Genomic DNA, 19,901 nt, shown 5'->3' on the forward strand with positions numbered 1-19,901 from the left:
TGCCATATTAAAAGCTTTGCCCTTGGTTTTGATTAGGATTGCATTACTTTTCTGTCTTCATATAGGCCACTATACTGGAAAAAGGAAACTCCCTGCTGTTTGCCTAGTGTTTTCATCGCTTGTCAGTTATGAACATCCCAGTTTCTCTTCTTTTGAAGGAGAAAAATTTAATTATTGTCAGATGCTGATTATAGTGCTGTATTATTGTCAGATGCTGATTATAGTGCTTGTGCTTCTACCATTTCATTAAGTGACAGAGCAGAGACCTTAGCTCTTGCAACCATTTGTTAGAGCTACTTCCCATGAGCTTCTTTTCATTGTTCTGTTAGAAAGGCTGTTTTTTTCCTGCTTATCTCTTTTATCTCCTGTTTTGGTAATATTTAGGAGGTTCTCCTAGTATTCCCAAAATGGGTTGGGTAAAGACCATAGAACCACAACAGTATCATGAAATAAATATTAAAAATAAGTCTTTAAATGACTGTATTCCTGCTATCTACCTACCTGTTTCTTTGTTTGTTTGTTTTGTTCTTACTTACTTTGTTTTCTGGTTTCATGATGATTTGAGTGGTGCTTCTAAAGCACCCATAATTCCAGTTTTCCCTGATTCTTTGAAAATACTTCCTGTTTGAGGTTTTGGAGTTACATACAGCTCTTCTCACCATCTATGTAGAGTGCTTTTTGCTAATATACTCATTTTTGATCCATCTCCAAAGATAATAGCTAGCAGCTCTTTTCTGCCAATGCTAGAGGAATGCTTATTCTCTGAAGTGCTGCCTCATAAAACCTTTTAAAGTTTAAGAATTTTGCATTCATCCTCTAATTAAGCAGGTGTCTAATTCTGTGAAACTGCTTCATTCTGAAATCCAACCTGTCTCCACTTCAAAGGATGTTGTTTCTTTTTCCAGAGATGTTAAGAAAAACTGCTTCCTTGATGGTTCGAATTTGTAAGGTTATTAAAAGGCTTTGCTTCTCACCTGATTCAGTACTTACTTTCCAAAGATACACAGAACATACCAGATCTGATGAGATGCCTCACCAATGTTCCCTAATAGTGGTATTAGAGTTCATCTTTGACTGAAAGTCTTGCTTTTCCCATCAGGAAACCAAATCTTTCCTAACATATTTGTTGTTGGTTTTGATTTTAAGCAATATGTCAGTTTGGCTCTGAAATATGTCTAGAATATGTCATACCAAAACCCTGGGAAAAAGGAGAGCATTTCACCTTGCATGTCCTGTAGGGGTTCCAGTATGGTGTAGCTCCAAATGCAACCATTGACTCACTAGACTGGTGGTTAGCTTGATAATCCTGACAGAAGCAGTGTGACTCTAGTGGAGGAAGTCTTTCTACACTTCAGTTTTACATTTGAGAAAGTCAGCTTTTTTTGAAAGTATGCTTGTGAAATCATTATTAACTCAGGAACCCAACACGAACCACAAATCATCTCAAAAGAGCACACTGAAAGCACTCCTTGTGTAAGGAAGAGCTGAGTTTTATTTTCGTTTATTGTGTGCCAAGGAGATTGTGTACCCAGAGTTAACTTTACATGAAAGAAGGAATTCTAAAAGCAACAGAAACCCATGTCCTGCACCTACAGGTTTAGGTCTGACAGGACAGATTACTACTTTTCTCATCATCCACATTTTCAAGAAAACAACATACAGATGAAAGCAGTTTGCCAAGACAAGGAGAAGGAGATTACACAAGATGTGTACTGTGTACTGCTACTACTGTGAGCCCTGCTCACTCACTGGCTACTCACTCACTGGCTACTCAGCATTTAAGGCCTTCTGGCTCCCCAGTTGTATGTCCAAGATAACACCTGGAACTTGAAAATGTCCACAGAGAAGAAAGAAAACTCATCTATTACAGAGTTGACTCCCATGGTTCAGTAAGCATTATTCTCTCTGATCCCTGGGGAAAAACAGCACCCTCTCATGGGGCCCATGTTTTCTCTCAGGGTTTGCACTGGAGCATGCTGGTGGTTTAGGCTAATGTTTTTCCAAGCAGGATTAAGAAAGGATGAATTAGGCTTGAAACAACCCTCCAGTTTCAGAGCTATCCTTTAAAAACAAACAAACAAACAAAAAAACTTCCTTTTTCATACAACCCATTAGTTGTTGACTCCAGCAAGTGCTGGGGCAGCAGGAACCTGCTCCCTTTATTACACTGCACAAACTGTTTAGGTGTCTGTCCTCTCTTTTCTCAGCCAGAAGTGAGCAGACCTTTCTAGCTGCAAAATCAATAATTCATTAGAGTAACTCAGTCTGCAGCTCTAGAAAGTACCCTAGTTGTACTGTGTATAAAATGTGGATTTCCTCAAGATTTTTCCAGAATAAGAAACTCCTAAGAGTGGTGGTGATTTTGCTTTTCCCTGGAATGTATGCATGTTACCTGCATACCTGCTATGCGCTGCTTTGCAGCTGCGTTCAGCTTGTGGTCACTACTCACCACTTTCCCGTCTTGAGTTCCACCTTAAACTGGATGTGAAGTTCTTGAGACACATTTGGTGCATCAATTTCCTCAGGGCATTTCTTTAATTTAAGGAAAGGTACAGAGAGTCCAATTAACCTCAGATGAAGAGACCCATAGTTCATTGTCTGTCTGGGAAAATGAACCTCAGGGAACTGTACTCTTACATTGCAAGTGCATTTCAGAACACAATCAGAATTCGTGTTTTTGGCTCCTACTCTGGCATGTAATCTATTAGAACAGTGTGAACAAACAAGTTCATTAACCTCCCAGAGCCTTAATTTTTTTCTCCTTGCAAAGAATAAATTATATTTACTGTGGGTGAAATCTGAAAAAAATCAACACAAATTAAGAAAATCAGTATTTGTTAACTTACTACATGGTGGTAACTACCCTGACCTTTTCTTATAAGCAGAATGGGAATTTGCAGAAGTAAATGCACTGGTGAATACTGAGTTTCTGATGTTGCCTACAAGATTATGTCCATACCCACAGTTACGCAAGTAACTAGGAGTGGCAGCTTATTTTGTCTGAAATGAAAGTCAAAAGCGTAAGATTGATACTGTCAGATAGCAAAATGAGCTAATAAGAATATGATTGGTCCTGTTTCATGCAGCCTGCTATCATCCAGTCTCCCTTCATTGGAAGAAAACAAACAAACAAAAATCTAGGCATTGGCTTCATTCAGACAGAAATACATAACAGCATATCCAACATCAGGAAGATTTAAACATGTACTGAATGAAACATCTAGATATCAAAGTGCTATCTATCCTGTCCCAGTAAGCCAAAACAGAGATCCCCAAAACTATTTTACTAATATTAGAGTTAAAGGTGGCCCTACAGTGGTGCAGAGCACAGCCATATGATTGTTTAATCTTTGTCTTTCTTCCATGCTGGCAGCCAGGAGTCATCTCAAGCCTTCCTATCCCTCAGTGCTCAGCTGTTCTCCAGAAATGAGGCTTGTCTTACAAACAGGCAGATCAGTGTTGCCTCAGTTTTGTGCTATTACCTATTTCTTTGCATCTACAGATACCTAGATGTGCAGAAAAGCCTGTATGTATCAGCAAATTTTTTCAGTTCCTTAAAGGTTTTATCAGAAAGGCTGGCTCATCTAACAGACTCTAAAGGGATGGTTTCACAAAGTGAATTCTAAAAAGAACATAATTCCTTACCACTTACAAAATAAGGATCTCTGTCCCAGTGAAAGAGCTTGAGACACACCTCAGTCTCTCATTGCCTAGGCAGCTCCTTGGCTACATTTCTGGGCACATCTCTTGCTTCATGTACAGGGTTGTGGGTTCTCATAGAGTCTAAGGCAAGAGATGAAGTGCTTACTGCTGCCAATGTCGTGTTTTGTTCTCCTGAAAAAAAGACCAAGAAATAATTTGTGGCTGTGATTTAAAGAGCTAAAAGAGCAAACCACTGTGGAGCATTTAATACTGGCCAGCTACAATGGACACTCACCTGTGGGTACCTAGGCTTTTAGTCCCCAGCATATCTAGGACATGCTCCAGAGAAAAACTAAAGAATATTTCTGCTAGCATTTCTAGGGGAGCCAGACTGAGACATGAAGCTGCATAAAAGTTAACAGTGGCTGAATAATCAACTCCTAGGTACAAGAAGGGTTAATTCATTGCTTATTGAGAACAAAGCAAGGTAGTGATATAATAAATGACTCTAAGGTGCTTCACTTTTATGATTGTATAAGACAGCACTTTGTGTTGTCTCATGAGCAAAGGTCAGTGAACTGTCAGTCCTCATTACTTCGGCAGATGTTCTTTTGAGAACTCCGAAACTAACTTCATGGTACATGGAAATGAGTACATGTCTTTAATGGTTATCTTCAAAAATCAATAAGCATAAAGCTTAAAAAGAAGGGAAGTCAGTAAATGGAAAGAATTGTGATTAAAGAGATGAGCAGAAATGAAGAAAAAATGCATTACTCAAAGTTACCAGTTTGTCCCATGAGAGAAGAGTTAAGCAGTACAATTCCTGATTGGACTGGTGGACCATCTCTGTCTAAAACAACCTACCCCAGGAAAGAAAATAGCAGAGACTAAGGATGTGAGAAAATTACAAAAAACATAAAGGAGAGTAATGGAATCACTCATGCATTGGATACATTTCTTCTACCTCCAGGATTTAACTCTGTGCTCTGAATTTGCTTTAACAATGGATCTGGGATCCCCCAAATAAATATACATCCTTGTACCACACTGCACAGTGCATATTCTCTTCAGAGTTCCAGACTTTTCCCTGAACCATTGCAAGAACCCATCCCCCTCTTATTTTGCTTTGTAAACACTTATGTTTCCATTTATCATCTTAAACTGCCCAGCTGTTTTAAATCATGCTCCTAGATTCAAGCTATCTTCCAGAAGTGATTTTTTTTTTAATTCTTCTATTCAGAGAAAGAATAACAGCAGATGCTCATTAACCTTTTGCATGGTATTTAGTAATCATTACATCTTTAAAATAGCCCATCAGTGAAATAATAGCAGGAGATCTTTTTTTCAGTTCCACCAAGAGAGGCTTGCCTCTTCTGTTTCTTATCAATATTTAACACCTGTCTTTGAACTCTGGTGTCTTCTCTACTTTTTCCTTTCTAATGGCAAGTCTAGAAATGAACAAAGCCATCTGGAGGTAAGAGCACTATGACTTTGATAGTATTCCAGGCTCATATGCAGGGTCCTAGAGTGTATACACAGCAAGTGTAAAGAAAACAAAATATTCCTTCCAGTGAGCAACAGAATAAAAGTTTTTTTCCCTTCAGTTCCAGGTTTTTATTTAAATTTATCAGCACCAAATTCCACATATTTTTGTCCCTGGGCATAGCGTCTCTTTGAGGGGAGCGGGAAAAAATGAAAAAACAACAAAAAAAAAAGCAAGATGGGCAGATCATAAGAATGTAATCAAACTGCTTAAAGTCATCTTTCTTTGTTTGTCCTAGATACTGAAAAAAATTTGGGTTGGACTGAGTGAACTAAGCATCAAGTTATAAAAGATCATTTATGGAGCAAAATGGAGGTTATACTCTGACACTGGAGAAGAATCACAGTTACAGTGCAAAAGAAAACATTCCCAGATTCTACTCCTGCTATTTCCACCTTATATTATATTATTACATATGAAGGAAAATTCACATCCTATCAGGATATTCACGATACTCTGAGAAATATGAACTGAATTCTTTACCTATGTTATTGAAGGGTAAATATTTTCTCTTAAGACTACTGGTTTGGACCTTTGCTGAGCTTCACACCTTTTCTTTCTTACCTTCATAACACCACAAATTGTAGAGAGGAACAAACTTATTATTCCACTCAAAAGAAGTTGAGAGTACACTTACAACCTCATCAGCTGAGGTGGAGGCTCAAGTTCTCCTTTAACCCGTATTTTCTTTTGTAAAGAACACTTGAAAGTGACTGCTTTCACCAAAGAGAGACTATCCATGGGAGACTGAAAGCAGGTGCATTTTGCATTTTATGGCTTTTGTGGATGATGACTAATTGATCGATGGGAAAAAATAATAATAATAATTAAAAAAAAAAAAAAAAAAAAAAAAAAAAAAAACAGATCAGACAGTCCTGCAGTTAATGAATAAGTGGCTTTTTCCTGCCTGGGACCTAATGAGAGAGGGATCCCCAAGAGTCATCCACAAAGGAAGAAATGAGCAGTATATATAGTATAATGATGTGAATTCAATACCCACCCAATTTATTTTAAAACGCATCTGTGAACATCCTTTGAAGATATCCTCTGGAAGAAATTCCTTTGTAATCTATCATGTTCCACTGGGGTTGGCAAACATCTGTGTGTGCAGCAGGGGAGAAGATGGAGAGGATTTATTTTATCAGGTTTTCTTTAGTGAGGTTTAACCTTCTTTAGTCTTTCAGTTTCCCTTCCCCTCCTAATAGCTTCCTATAGATATTTCCCTTTTTAAGCAGCCCTACTATGTGGAAGAATCCACATATGACTTAGGTATTTAATTAAAGCAATTTGTACTGAGTTATTCTAATGCCAGATAGCTGGACCAAGCTCACTTCTATATTAAGGCAGATGCACATATACAAACCCCTTTAATCTTGCTTCTCATCTTTCTCCAGATGCACTAATGAACAGTCATTGGCAACATGAAAAATAAATATTATTAGTTTATCTGTTGCTTCTTCAGCAATAAACTCTCATTTGCTACCAAAAGGCAAAGGTAACCCCTCCAAAGAGGTAAAAACAAGAACAGAAAAAAAAAAAAAGACACACACAAAACAAACAAAAATACAATGCTGTTGAATTGATTTATTTCCAGATAGAAATTAAATAATTTATTTTGCAGTAACTTACTGGACAGTTGCATCGTGTGGTGTTTTTTTTCTTCTGAGAGAAGATAGGAGATGATGAACGCAGAACCAGAAGATAACTAAGACAGTGAGCAATGGCAAAAGGACTGGACAAAGTGAGGTACAAATACTGGGGAAAAGAAGGTTAGTTGAGGAAACAGGAACAGAAAATGATAATGGAAAAATGTCTTGTAAACTGACTCCCAGGACTAAGTTTACTGAGTTCTTTTCACACAAAATCTCAAAAAAATATCAAAAGAGATGGGAATGGTTAAAGGGAATTTAAATAGAGCAGTTGTACAGACCCTTTTAATGCTGTACATCCCTATAAAAAACACATTTAGGGAGTTGGGTCTAACTTGGAATGGATTTCTGTAGTCCTCTCATTTGAGTGACTGCCACCTGGAGAAAAAAAAAAAAAAGGTGGTTTGTTTTTTTTGTTTGATTGTTTGTTTTGTTTGTTTGTTTTTCACTTGACAGTTCTGGGCTCAAAAGTAGGTTTGAAAATACCCACTAGCTTTGTACCAAGTGCCAAAAAAGTTGCCAGTCCCTGACACACAGGTGCACATGTGGAATTGACAGGGAAATTGCCTTGCAAGGCTGGGCCTCTCTTGGCAGCTGTTGGAGCTGCCTTCGATGGGCCAGCGCTTCCGTTAAAAGCATACACATGAGCCAGCAGAAAAGCAAACACAAAATTAAGACAGCTCACAGTCAGCAAAAGAGAAGAAATATGTTTAATGGTTAAAAAATAATAATAATAATTATAATAAAAATATCAGGTTGCCCTTCCACAGTATTGAAGAGTTTTCATTTCCTTCTTCCTCAGAGTATATCATGAAGGATTTCCTTTGATTTTCTTGGCATTTTGAGCTATTAAGTTCTATAAATCAAAGGCCTCTCACAGGACAGCTGCTCAGTATGTGCAGGACACAGCCACTGCTGCTGCCTGGGGCTTGGCACCCCCAAGCCCTGCCCTGGGACCCCTTCCATCTGAGGGCAGGGCCTGAGGAGTCCCTGTCCTCACCTCAGGGCACGAGTGAGGCACCCTTGCCCATGTCATGAGGGGCGGAAGGGCCCCAGAGCCACCCCAGCTCGGCACAGGTGGTGCTGAGGGGCAGCTGCTGCTCTTTGGCCTCTCACCTGCAGCTTGTCCCCACTAACGGGTCTCCCTGTGGCACAGCACATGGCTGCTGCCCATGGGGCCTATAGGGAGCAGGGGGAGGTGGGTGAGGAGGCCTCGGCCAGGGAGCTGCAGGTGCCTTTCCTCACTGTCCTCCTGAAGGAGCTCTCTGTGGGGATGCAGAGTGATCCTGCCTCGTCCTTCCTGAGGAGAAGCCACAGCGCCAGCTTGATGCAGAGGATAAAACGTGAGTGGGGAGTGGGACAGAGATGGGGTGGGCCTGCTCGGTTAGGGCTGAGGCCCCTACAGGCCCTGTGGGGCTTCCTGCCCACTCCTGGTGGGGAGTGCTTTGTCTGTACAGCTTTCTGCCTGTTATATAGTGTTGTACAGGGTCATGGGTAAACTCAGGGTGTGCTGTGTGGTGTCCCTTGCTACGTAGGTCTGAGAAATAGGACCACCATGGGCTTGCTTCCAGTACCTCTCCTCAGCAGAAAGGGGCCCATGGTGCAGGCCGGTGACTGCAGGACAAAGTGGTGGCTGAAAGAGATGGGGGCCGGCTGTGGGGACACTCTGCAGCATGCTACCACTGCTTTCTCTTGGGGTTGTGAATTTGCCTTGAAAAGCATTGGGGAAAGTCAGTTCATGGTGAGGAGAAAGCTTGCTCTGTCCCACAGACTGTGTGTGAGACTTGGTGTTGGACCCTACCAAGAATTTTTCCTACTTTTCACCACAGACAAACTTGTTACTTACATATGGATAAAACAAAAGGATGAATAAATATAAAATACTATTCTGTGCCTAGATGAGTTGTGAAAGCACTGTTGGATCTGCCTTGTTCTAGCCGTAAACCTAACATGAGGAAAATTCTTGTGACTCAAAGGAAACAGTGATAAATCTCTCATGCTTTATCTTCTCTCTCTCTCTCTCTAATTTGTGTGACCTCTGTCACCGTTTGGTATCGCTACTTATTACTTTGAAATGAGGGATCCTCCGTGGTATGCACTGTGCCTGTTCAGACAGTCCCTTCTGTAAAGATGATAAATCCTGAATAGAAGGGAGGGAAGAGAGAAAGCAGCTTGTGCAAGGTCATTCAGAGGTTGTTGGTGAAATAATTGGCTGTTTAAAATTTTTAATTAAAAAGAAAATCTAGAAACTCCAGAGTTTTCCTCCTTGATGCACATACATGTATCATTGGCAGTAGTATCACAGCAGTGTGTCCAGAGTGGATGCCAGTGGTGCAGAGTCTTCATCTGATTTTTCAGAAATAAAAGGTTATTTGGGGAAAAAAAAAAAAAATGGACTTTGCATTCATTGGCAAACATGGAGGGATGAAAATGTGCTCCTAGTTGTATTTCTCAGTGTATTTTTAACACACTGAGAAAGTGTCAGAAAGTGGAAGAGGGTTTGTAGAGTGACAACTGGTAGTAGTGTACAAGCATGAAATCCAGAAGGAAGCTTTCAGGACGGGCTTCTGAGAGGCCTTACTGAAAGCTAGAGCTGTGCTACAGTAATCCAGACAATGCATAAGAGGGAATAAATAGAGTTTCTGTAGATGTGTGCTTCCTAGCTTGCTTGATAGGGTATCTGCCTATAGTCTACAAAGTCCCGAGTACAACTCCTAATTATGGCAATTTGCAGAATACTCATTTTGAACTATTTTCATCCCCTGGTTGTTGATTTGAATCTGAGTAAGATAACAATTATTTTAATCTCAGATATCCTGCCAACTGTGCAAAATGACTGTATTCTTCAGTTTGTCTCTTATTTACTGGTCTCCTAGTTCCCTCTCCTGTTTCTCCCATCCCTATGCAGACATATGCAGGAAATAATTGAAGAATGTATATTAATCCTTAGCTGCAAAGTTATCTTGACTTTAAGAGCTGCATGCAGATTTACTCCTCCACATCCCTCTAAATACTATCCACTCTGCTCTCTTCATTAAAACTTAACTTTGTCAGTTCTTCATAAAATTAGTCATAGCAACTCACCAATGCAATTTTCAACCGTGGTATAAATACAACTGACTTTTAGTAGGAATGGTGTCTAGTGAAAGGCTACAGAGGCAAACCTAGAGCCAAAACTAGAATAAAATCTTAATTGATTGGCTGCTCTGTTGAAACATAACCAGATTTCCTACTGCCAATGACTTTGTCAGTACACCATGCTCACTATGTAATGTTTTAAATCCATCCCATCCCCAAATGCTTCATTCACACCATTCGACATTCCAAGTACCACTCCTCCCATCCATCTGTCCGGCACTTGAAATGCCAAATGCCTTTCCTTTTTTGGGTCTTTGCACAGTTGATACATGAAGAGGTGTGGGGTGGCTCTTGTTGAATCCTCCGCAGACCCCTGGGCCGCAGCTCCAGAGGAGTAAATCAATCGCTGGAGGTTGCCTTAGCATCCAACAAGCAGCGTCCATTTCATGTTGGTTGGAGCAGTGTTGCTGTCTGTCTGGCAGCCCTGGAGATCTTTCAGGAAGGAGAAAGAGCTGGAGCAAAGAAATAGGTGCAAAGCCAAAGCTGCTGCGCAGCTCTCCGGCATGATTGGGTGACTTCACATTTCTTAGCTGTGTTTGGGACAGAAACGTGCCCCGTGGTTCGTAAGGGTATGTTCTTTGTTAATTTGTGTAAGAGACCATCAGGAAGCCTGAGGATGCCAGACCTACCCAGCTGTTGCTGCTTTCAGACTTGTATCATTACAAGATTTTTTCCATTGTGTGTACCACAGGAATTCCATAGCTCCAAGAAGAGCCACATTAAATTTTTTCACCAGAATTTGCCCCTCCATCCCCCTCAAAAAAATTCTAGTCCACCACAAAGTTTTGCAATCTCAAACAGAATTCCTGTTACTTTATTATTCAAAGAAGAAAAAAATAAATAAAAAGTTAGGATGTATCCCTTTCTAACTATGAAATGGTTTTACACATGCATTTTTATTATAAAATGAACACATTTTGTTTGCTTTGATATTTCTAGCTTCCTTGTAAAATGAAAAGTAAACTTTTTGTAGCAATCTGAAATTAGATTAAAAATAAAGTAGCTTTAGCCAACGAGCAAATAACCAATGGGCAGACCAATGCAAATAGCTGTCTTGCTGTCTTGACAGCCTTCGTTCAAGTAACGAGCAATCCAATTACTCCTGACTTAGCTCCAGTGGCTCACCTGCAGTTGGTTCAGGTGGATCAGGCAGTGTGCATAGAGCTCATCTTTAAATCGTCTGTGACTTTGCTGCTGGCTTCATGTGAATTAGAAAATGAAACAAGACAAAATTTATCTTATGGTATGATTAAGTTTTGCTACTCAACATGAAAAATGTTGGAAAATAAAGGTTTGAAGATGCTATGCAACTAACTTGGAAATACAAACATGGGCTGGTAGGGGCAGCTTCTACCTTTTTAATTCTTTATTGATTCTGTTCGTCAGTACAAGTACTATTTAAGCAAGAAACTATTCCTCTAGGGCCTTCAAGTTAATATACTTATTTTAGCCTCCTTATCCTGTTAAAATGAAGAGAATCGGATTGTTCTGAGTTGAACATCTGTTTGAAGTCGATCTGTGTCCACTGTTAAGGGAAATAATATTAGTGAAGGGAAGCAGAAGGCAGCTTTTCAAAATGATATCCTCAAAGCATTTTCTACAGATGTCTCAGAGGTTCTCGGGGTATTACGAGGCATAAAAGACATCTGGTCACATTTTTATAATCTCATCAGTGTATATAGAAAATATTTTTCCCTGTTTGACTCTTGACAAGTAGAGGTACTGAGAAGCCTTTTCTTTTTTTTAAACTTGCTTATTTATCTTATTGCTGTGTATATGTACCTACTGATTCTTAACTATCCAGATCTGCTCAGTGCTTTATTAAAGCACCAACTTCTCGCACCATAGTGTCTGACTCTCTCCTGCTTACGTACAGTTCTTCAGTGAATCGCTTGTAAAGTAGGAGGTTTGAGGATGTCTTTATACTGTGTTATGGGGCATGTTGTATTTCATCTGCCACTGCTGGCAGATCACTCTTTTCTACTGAAGAGTGCTATTGTACTTTTGTTCAGGGTTAACAACACTTCAGTTTGGTCTGTGGAAACACTTCCTCCCCTGAAGGCAGAATACTAAATTGACCTTTTTTCTGGAGGCGCTGGTGCAGCTTCCAAAATCTCACTGTGATGAACTGCGCCTGGTGTCCAGCTCCTGTGGGTTAACGTGGGCTTCCCAGCCAGGTTCACCAGTTCTGTGGAACCCCACTAAGCCCCCAAAAGTGCTGAAGAGCCTAATTTTGATGAACCAACACAGCAGTCTTTATTTACTGTGATTTGTCATCTTGACCTAGTTTGAAGTGGCCGTTTCTTTCCAAAGAAGTAATTAAGGCAGAAACAGAGAAAAATACTCTTGGTTTTGTTTTGCCCAGAGGACAACATATTCTGCACTGTTCTGGCATAAAAACTGTATTCCTTGAGCCAAGGCTTTTCATTTAAATTGCCAACGTATTGGCAATTTATTTTGTTTGCATGACCGTATTTCTGGGAGCTGTGTAGCCATGCTCTGCGAGGAGCGTTTCTGTTGCCTGCTTTTTGCTACCTGTTTTCCCACTGGTTGGTATGAAGAGTCTTCACTTACGCTACACAGTGCATGGATGTATTTGAGTAAGGATGATTTTATTTTTTTCCTTCTGCTTCTAGACCAGCCCTAGAGCCCCTGTTGTGTGTGCCATATCCACGAGAGCTGCTAACGAACGTGCCCCTTGCAGAAATGTCCCGTCCCACTGGCACGAGCAGTGCCAGAGGCAGGACGGGGTGGCACGCAGCCCCAGCGGCAGGTAATGGGCCCCCTCATCCACTCAGCTGAGGTGTGGACCTGGGGTGGGTGTCAGCCAGGGGGCTGCTGCCTCCCAGCTTCCTGCTGCCTTATTGTTCTCAGGCTAATGTGTTCAGCGCACAACTCAGAGGCGTTACGTGTTTGTTAGTACACTGTGGCAATAGATTTCCCTTTTGAGCTTACCTCCTGCAAGAATAGATGTATCAACGTGAGGTGTGAAATCATACTGGAGAGCTCTTATCGATACTCACTTGAGTACCCCTGTAGCTAAATCATATTTTTTCAGTCCTTCAGATGGAACACTTCTAAACTGGTTCTGATTTGATAAAAGTCAATGTTTTCCATTCTTCAAAATGGTTTTTTTCAGCTCTGTTCTTTATTTTTTTTTCCCAACCCTGCTCTTTGCTTAGCTGACAGTTTGCTCTTTGCACTAAGTAGGGAGCCTGTCCTGAAAAAGTAGAATAGAGCAGGAAATCCGGCACTTCACTGAGAAATGAATGGAAAGCAGCTTTATCATGTTTTCAGACAGCAGAGAATTGCATCCTTGCGAGAGGTGACCTCCAGGTGGGTTTTTCTAGTTCTGGGATCTGCGGGTAAGAAACCACAGGGGAGAGCTCCATTATGTGCACAGGGAATTCACACAAGTGCTAGTTAATAAATGGCTTTCTGGAAACGCTGATAAAACTGACACCACATTTTACTATTAAAAAGTACAAACTTCCCTTTTAAAAAAAAAGAGGGTAGAGGAGGAGTAGCCCTTTTATGCTGGATTTTGGCTGTCAAAAGTTTACTGCCAGAACACTTTTTCCATTACATTCTCTATGTTGTTTTACCTATCTCCTTGGAAAAAAAGAGTTCAGCATTACCTTGCTGCGTAAGCACGGTCTCTTTTTTTTTTTTGTTTGTTTGTTTTAACGCCAGTCTGTCCTAAAGGCCACCGCTCCAGTCAGCCCCATTCCAAAAGATGTTCCTGCATGCCCACGCTTGCACCTTCTGTGTGCTGGAGCTGCCTGTTGGCTCTGGCCCACGCTCACAGGTGACAGCAAGATATGGGCACTGCGGGCTCTCAGCAGGGCGCTCCCCGAGGAGTCTGAGAAGGGAATGTGATGCACAGGAGACTCCTGTGTTGCTCCTAGATTGAAAGATGCGCAGATGTCAGGTTGGGAATTGAGCTACACTTTGTTCCTCCTGTGCTGCTCAGTCATCCAGAGTGTTTTTCTGGTTGAAGTGTTTTTAGGAGCCATGGAGGAATTCAGCAGCCATGTTATGTAAAAGAGCTTTGAAGAGCAACCTGCTTCTCTTGCATAAGCTTCCCCCAGCCCACACGCAGGTGCTTGTTGTGTGGCCGTAGCTGATGTCCGTCAGAAAGGGGTATCTGGTGGTACAGGTAAAATACCAGGAGTAGGTTTCAAAGGTGTTTTGGATAGTACTTAGCCTCTGTCCCTCTGCCCTTCTCATTTCTCAGGTGTTTATGTTGTATTTCGTGCAAAGCAGGCTCTGTGTTACTGTGGGTTTGGGGGACACAGTGTCATGCTGGGTTTCTGTGCACCCAGTGCCTGAGGCAAGTACTGGGCTGACATTGCTCACAGTGAAAGTGGTAACGTTGGCTCTGTTCCTGGGCCATGTTTTTGCTGTGCTTGTGATGTTGGTATGAACAGTGCCCCTGCACTTCCCGTGGGATCTGGTGGTCTCCTCCTGGCCACGAGTGCAGCAAAGGCAGGCCTGGGTGGTTGTGTGTTAATCCGAACGTACAAGCACGGAGATGGCATAAACTGGTGGTCACGACTGGGGACTCCTGAAAAATGCTGACCTTTGTTTTGGTGCTTTTGTGCATGTACGTGCATGGGAAGGGTGGGATGACATATCGAAATCATCACGCCCAGGACAGCATGGCTGCAGCATGACTCTTCGTTTTGCTGGGAGATGTGGGCAGGGAGGGAGCGTGTGTGAAAAATTTTCGTGAATCTTTTTCTTATTTCTGGCATACAGACAGCATAAGCCAGTATAAGAATGCCTGTGGGCCTGTGATTCCTGCTGATTTGATGGCTTCTTTATTTCTAGCAAGTAGAACTGGAAACACTTTTCCACTCCAGCTCAGCAAAATGCCACCTGTTGCATATATTTAAAGCAGTGACCAGGTAACTGTCTGCTGTGAAGCAGTCTCCTGTTCACTGCTCTGGTTGGCTGTCTCCAGCATAGCCCAGCACGAACTGCCTGTCTCATGGGCAGTTGGAGTAGCGAAGAGCACACTGAAACACGCGAGGCCTGGAGGTGCTGCTCCAGCCGCACAGGACAGCTGGAACCACGCAGTGATGGTGGGGACGTGCAACAGGCCATGGACCGTGGCACTGTCAGAAACCCTGCGTGGCAGCTGTTTGGGAGCTGTTTGGGACTTCCCAGTGCAGAGCAGACTGGGACAGGCAGGTGGGTGAGGAGTTCCTTCAGCCCGAGGAGGGAGGGCTGGGGTAGGGTGGGGGAGAGCTCGTTGTCTTCTGTGGGTGCCTCTGGTTATGGAAGAGCTGGAGCCAGGCTCGAGTTGTAGCAGAGGAATTCCTATTAAATATAAGGCAAAATGATTTGTGGTGAGGGTGATTAAACTGTGAAATAGTTGACTAGGGAGGCTGTGGGATCTCAGCCTTTAGAGGCACTCAGTATGTAACTGGACAAAGCCCTGAGACACCTGGTCAGACTGCACAGTTGCTCCTGCTTTGGTTGGGGAGCTGGGGGAGATGATCTCCTCAACTGTTCTGTGGGAAGTTGTGCCTGACTCAGGTACTGCTGGCAGATTGGGGGAATAAAAGGCAAGGGCCAAGAGGATGGAAAGGTCCTTGAGACTGCAGCTACACCCTGGGGCCTGTTGGAGCAGGGAGCGATGTCCATTGTGAAGAGCAAAATTCTGATCCTGCATGGCCCCTGATGAGAACTGGGGATATCGGACCTGCTGCTGGTGATTTCTCTTTAATCTGTTCACCAGCATCTCCTTTGCTCAAATGCTGGCAAGATCTGCTATATTGTTGACCTGTAGCAATTGCCATTTCATGACCTTTTTTCAGTGGATATAATTGCCAGTTCCATCCTGCATTTTTTAGGAAATCATTTCAGAGTTGCTAAGACAGTGATTCCACCTCATTTTAAAAAAAAAAAAAAAGATGAAAGGTTGCTCAGCCTTTGTTAGGTTAAAAACACCCCTGGTAAGTGGCCGGTCATGATTTGGGGAGGAGATTGCTCCTTCCCAGGGTGCAGCGATGTATGAAACTGTAAGAGAGCAAAGTTCACTGTCATTTTCTTCTGCCTGCAAAGGTGTCTGCTGCTGCTAATCATCAGGTCATTAACCTGAACAGTGCTACTGGGTACGTGGTCTGCCTGAGCAAAGCATCTCGGTGCATCTCTGCCTCTGAACTCAGCAGAATTCTGCTTCGGGCTGACGTTTGGTGAGGAGACTGTTTTGAGAAGCAGGTAGAGGGAAAGTGGAAAAGTGATTGTGGATGTAGGAGCACTGGGCCTTCTGCAGTGCGTGCGGTCCTTTTACTCAGCACTTCAGACAAAAGGTTCATTCACTTAATCTGAAGCATCTTGAGGGAAATGAATGCAGGCAAGTTCAGATCAATTATCACACCAAAAAAAAGAAAAAGCTCGCGTTTCCCTAGGCAATCTGTGTGTACTTCAACGTCAAGCTGTGCATGAGAATATGTTACCACAAAGGAAGGTACTACGCTCTAATTAGCAGTCACAAAAATGAAATACCAAGGTGTTATTTCAGTGACTAAGAGCCAGACACATACAGATTGTGATACATGACTGTTACGTGGATACACTGTGCTCTGAGATGGTTTCTCGCAGGAAGATACGGCGTACTATTAGGCACTCATCACATGCAATCGTGCTCCTTTTTCACAGGGTCCATATAAATTAGGCGTGAAAGGGCTTTAAATGCAATGCTATTTCTGTAGGTATGTATCATAAGTACAGTTGGATGGGAACTTTCCAAGAACACTTTTTTTTTTTTTCCCCCTGAGAGAAGGGGTTTGTTGGAAAATGTCAGTTATGTCAAAACCAAAATGTTTGAGGAAACCTGGCTGTTTGACAACCTCTTGCTGACATTTTCGTGGGCTGCTAACAGAGAGCTGTCTGGTTTCTCACTGCCTTCTTGATGCTCAGGGACTCCCGGTCCAAGCTCAGGGTCTGCGTATGGGCTGCAGGGGTGGTTGGGACCTCAGGCCTTCTGTGCTGCCTGATAGCATGTCTGGAAGTGGGAAGCTCCAGGCTTCCCAGCTTGAGTGTGAGATGGGTTACTCTGGTCTCCTCGGCAGAGAGCCTTGAGAGCTGTTGTTTCTGTTATTTGGGGCTTTGTCCTTCCCAATTCTGTAGAGTCCCACTGACTTTAAGGACTTCATAGGAAATGCCCCAGAGTAAGAAAGCACGCAGAAAATCCTCCAGTGCTGGGAACAATCAACTGTTCCATTTCATTGAGGGGAAAAAAAATGGTTTGGGTTTCCCTACTTTTATTTTTCTCCAAAATGTCCTTAGTTTTGGATATTTCTAAGCTGATTCTTGCTGTTCTAATTCAGAACAAAGCCTTTCACAAAACATCAGCATTTCCCATAGGAAAGAAATCCTGAGTTTTTTTTCTAGCCTATGTACAATGTCATTGGGTTTGGTTCCTATGGGGATGGTGCTTCAAAAGGAGATAATAAAGCTTGAGCAGGCCACTAACTGACCCTTGGCTTTTTAAGAACCCATGAATGACCTGTTTCGCCTTTCCTCTCCCTTGGCCAGAAGTGTCCCACATATGACAACCCCCCTCCTCTACCAGCCCCATCTCAGAGCCACAACTTTACTCACGTTGGTTTAACCCATTTACATAACAGAGTGACCATGTACAACATTTTGGACCTTTGTTCTGTTTAAGACAAACACCCAGGAGCAGCAGATACTACCTGTGCCATTACTTTGTATTACAATGCATTTAGTGAAGCACAGTTAATCAAGAGCTGTCTCCCACTGTATTTCCTTGCTTCTTTCTTCTCAGCTACTTCCATGGCTGGAAGCTTTCTAACGGGGTTTGAACTTAAAGCAGATGAAACAGCTTTGTCTCCACCCTGTTTCAAAGCCAGGTGCAACAGAAGAAACAGAGAACAATGATCACTAGGGAGCTTCTCTATGAGACAAATTCCCACTGAAGGAGGGAACCTCTCATGCAGGAGACCAGATACAGTCGCAAAAATGCTACCAAATAAGAGAGGACAATTGTTTTACAGTTTGTTTTTTTTTTAATTATTATTATTATTATTATTATATAAGAACTGGTACCAAAGCATCTTGAGTGGACTTAAGGCTGCACTCCAGTGCTTCTTCCTGGCAGATCTGAAGTCTCCTGCTTCTTCAGAGGAGCAGCTGCCTCCATCACCATTTTGGCAGATGTGAAGCTTTCTGCTTCTTCAGAGGAGCAGCTGCCTCCATCACCGTTTTGGCAGATGTGGAGCTTTCTGCTTCTTCAGAGGAACAGCTGCCTCCATCACCGTTTTGGCAGATGTGAAGCTTTCTGCTTCTTCAGAGGAGCAGCTGTCTCCATCACCGTTTTGGCAGATCTGAGGTCTCCTGCTTCTTCAGAGGAGCAGCTGTCTCCATCACCATTTTGGCAGATGTGAAGCTTTCTGCTTCTTCAGAGGAGCAGCTGCCTCCATCACCGTTTTGGCAGATGTGGAGCTTTCTGCTTCTTCAGAGGAACAGCTGCCTCCATCACCGTTTTGGCAGATGTGAAGCTTTCTGCTTCTTCAGAGGAGCAGCTGTCTCCATCACCGTTGTGGCAGATCTGCTGCAGTCTCTGTGCACCACCATGGAGGACGCAGCTTCGTCTTTCAAGCACCTTCTCGTTGGGCAGCCTTCTCATCCTCAGACTGAGACACCCAAGGCCCAGCGCAGCCTTCTGAGGGGGCCTCCTGTCGCCCCGGCGTAACAGCCCAAAGGAAGTCAAGTCCACTCTTGCCCGCTCCTCGGGACTCCGAGCAGAAGAGATGACACCTCTGAACGAGAGGTGGGGATGGGGGATGGGGATGGGGGAGGGGGATAGGGAAGGAGGCCACCCCACAGGCAAGCCTGCTTGATGGTATTTGGGTGGCCTCCCCCCCTAATGGCGGCGGAGGCTGTGCCGTGGATATGGAGCTTTCCGGGCGCTCCTGCAGTGTAGATGTTTCCTTGCAGGTGGGAGCCCTGGCACGGTGACATTGTGCCAAGCCACATGGGCTGGAGGTGGATCCACCTCCATCGGTTCGTCGACCTCTGGAGGTGGATCCACCTCCATGGGCTCCACATCTGCCGCACCGGTCGCTCCATACCCGTCGTCACTCCTCCGCCGCCATTTACACTGTGGTTCCATGAACCACTTGGCTGCGCGCAGCTGCGGGCAGTTTGTCTTCCAGCGTCTCTTCAGTCCAGCCATGCTGGCAATCGCTGAGATTCTGGAAAATGAGTGAGTGGCGGGCCAGGCGCAGGGGCTTTTATAGGCCCCTGTCACAATGCGGGGGGCAGATGCCACTATGACATCAGGACGCCTCAGCGATGCCCCCATGACAACGTGCCATGCCCGAGGCCAAGCGTGGCCATGTTGGGAGTGGGTTTCTGCAGCCTGGAAGAGGCCCTTATGTGAAAGGAGGCCTGCAGGGGGGGGAAAGAGAGGGGGCCACTCTGAGGTGCCCCCTTGCCCTCATCTCTAGTGTTCAGGAGAAACCTTCCCACCATTTCTGTGGCTTCTTGCTTCCTCGTTTGGAGGAAGAGCTCTCCCGACTGGTTGGGAGACTGCAAAAGGATGACATGTGGAACTCCCTGCAGTGACATACATTTTGGGAAGAGCCAGTTGGAACTAGAAACCTCATGAAGAGGTTGCTTTCGTTATGTGGAGGTGGAATGTGGATGCTCAATGTTAGACGTCTTGGTCAAATGAGTCAGTGCATTTAAAAGCAAACCAAACCGAGCAAATAAAAAGCAATGCTTTGACAAGCACAAAGCTTTCAGGAGCTGTTCGGTGTTGAAATTGTGAAACAAGGCATCACAGTCTTCATCACAGAAACAAGTCTCATCACAGAATGGCTGAGGTTGGAAAGGACCTCTGGAGATCATCTGGTCCCACCCCTCTGCCAAGCAGGGTCACCTCAAGCACA

The 19,901-nt window shown here is 43.4% G+C and overlaps 3 long non-coding RNA genes across 3 annotated transcripts; 2 read left to right on the forward strand and 1 right to left on the reverse strand.

Annotated features, from left to right (window-relative positions):
• Positions 1-706: 706 nt before the first annotated feature.
• LOC137861131 (uncharacterized) lies at positions 707-7,206 on the reverse strand. Its single transcript, XR_011099403.1, has 3 exons — positions 6,815-7,206; positions 6,186-6,284; positions 707-3,834 (listed from the first exon to the last, which is right to left on the reverse strand). It is a non-coding gene; the product is annotated as an uncharacterized lncRNA (long non-coding RNA).
• On the forward strand, positions 3,812-6,046 carry LOC137861132 (uncharacterized). The gene is made up of 2 exons (XR_011099404.1): positions 3,812-5,116; positions 5,424-6,046. It is a non-coding gene; the product is annotated as an uncharacterized lncRNA (long non-coding RNA).
• Positions 7,207-7,214: 8 nt separating the features above from the next.
• On the forward strand, positions 7,215-19,159 carry LOC137861129 (uncharacterized). Its single transcript, XR_011099401.1, has 2 exons — positions 7,215-8,177; positions 17,774-19,159. It is a non-coding gene; the product is annotated as an uncharacterized lncRNA (long non-coding RNA).
• The last annotated feature ends 742 nt before the right edge of the window (positions 19,160-19,901 follow it).

Source organism: Anas acuta, chromosome 9, assembly GCF_963932015.1.
Source record: "Anas acuta chromosome 9, bAnaAcu1.1, whole genome shotgun sequence".
Lineage (NCBI taxonomy): Eukaryota > Metazoa > Chordata > Aves > Anseriformes > Anatidae > Anas > Anas acuta.